Source organism: Gavialis gangeticus, unplaced genomic scaffold (genome assembly GCF_001723915.1).
Source record: "Gavialis gangeticus isolate Ggan-Ray unplaced genomic scaffold, GavGan_comp1, whole genome shotgun sequence".
Lineage (NCBI taxonomy): Eukaryota > Metazoa > Chordata > Crocodylia > Gavialidae > Gavialis > Gavialis gangeticus.
This window is the reverse complement of record NW_017728980.1, coordinates 474,886-476,732: the sequence shown is the minus strand read 5'-3', so window position 1 is coordinate 476,732 and position 1,847 is coordinate 474,886.

The window sequence follows — 1,847 nt, the reverse complement described above, 5'->3', positions numbered from 1 at the left end:
GGGGGGGGGGGGGGAAGGCACATGACCCCCCAATCTGTGCATGGGGCAAGGCAGCTGCTGCTGCAAGCTGGGCTTTGTGCCCCTCCCTGCAGAGCTCAAGGGAGCTTGATGGGTTTGCATTTACCAGGGGAGCAACACATGAGCACACAGGGCAAGAATACCCTGGCAAGAGACTGGACACAATACAGAGGTGAGGGGACCCAGAGCCACCCCATGGATGTCATCAGTGCCCCTGCTCTCACCTGCTCTGGATTTGCCTCCACACACAGAAAACTAGACAGTCAGGACCAAAACAGCCCAAGGCAGCAATGCACAGTATATAAGCATGAATATTAAGAAGCAGATTGGTATATCAATGTGCAGGGCTGGGAGCCTGATGTTCTTGGGCAGTCCCAGCTATGCAGTGCTCTGACAAACCAGCTGAGCTGATAACAGGTTATTGACCATGTACTTCCCCATCCTAAGACCTGCTTCCGGGGCTCTGCATTCCTCCAGACACGAGGTCACAGCCTGTACCTGCCACAGACTGATTATTCTTTCCATGCACCATGACCTCGGGTAGACTATACATCTGCTCGCTAGAGCCCCTGCTCCACCCTGTCCAGGCCTTAGGCACGGCTCCACACTCCCAGCGCAGCCCTGGAGATACAACTAGGTGAATTCGTCCCCAGGAAAAGAGTCTGGCCACTTTCCAAGGACCAGGGAGCCTTAGCTCGCTTGGCAGAGAGCAGGGGAGAGAGAGAGGCTTTCCAAAAAAAGTGCCTTGTTTGAGCTTGTACTGGAGACTTGGCAACTCCAGTGACCTGCAATAACCATAGCAACAAACGACTAAATAATGACAATTAGCTGGAATAGCAGCAGGCACAAAGCCAAGGCAAACAGCATAAAATTACCTGCAATTTCTCATCTCCAGCCTTCACACTTCAGCTCCCCCCAAACAACCCATTTTTTTTTAATTAGAATTAATTGCTCATTACCAAAAATTACACTATTAATGCTAAACATGAGACTACTTGCAAGGAGCCCCTTCCAGAGGGAGCCAGAGCCAAGCCAAACAACACCCCCTGGGTCTTCAGACATGGCCTAATTTGCCTTGTAACCCGCAGCACCCAAGGCACAGACATGCGCCGCTGGGAGATGCTGTCATTGCCCTCAGTGAGGGTGGAAGGCAGGGAGAGGCGCCTGTTGCTCCTGGAGTGGAAAGGAGGCTGTGAGGGCTGAGCTGGGCCCTGTTGGAGTGAATGGGATGGTGCTGGGGGGCATCTTCACCTTTACATCCTCACAGGGTCTCCTGGCAGCAGAACAGGTGCAGACAGGATTTGACTAAGCGGGAGGAGGAACTGGACTGATGGAGACAGAGGGCTGGGCTGGGACGTGCTGGCCCCCATGGAGCCAAGGATTCCTCCCTCCTCCTTCACACCCAGTCCCAGTGCAGCTGGATGAGTCCCAGCGCAGTGGAGATACAGGCAACAACCCTACAGGGGCACTAAGAAATGGTCATGAGGAAAAAGCACAACCTGAAATAGGAGTGGGGAATTGTTTTTACCTTTACTCATCCAGGGCAGAGGAGGAAGGAAGGAAAGAGGAGGAAGAGTGACACCTGCACGCCATTAGTGCAAAGGGAAAATGTTTAGTGTCCCAGGTCAAATTAGTCAAATCAGGTCCAAATCCATTTGAATCATTCAAGAATCATATGTGGCCCTGCTACCAGCAAGTATCCTCCAGCCCGGCCTGGGGCTTCAGACACTTCCAAATCCTTTGGCAGACATCTTATGTGCTGTCAGTGCAAGGGGGTGAGTAGAACCACCTTGCTACTGGAAGGACATGGAAGGCCCCCCCCCCCCCCC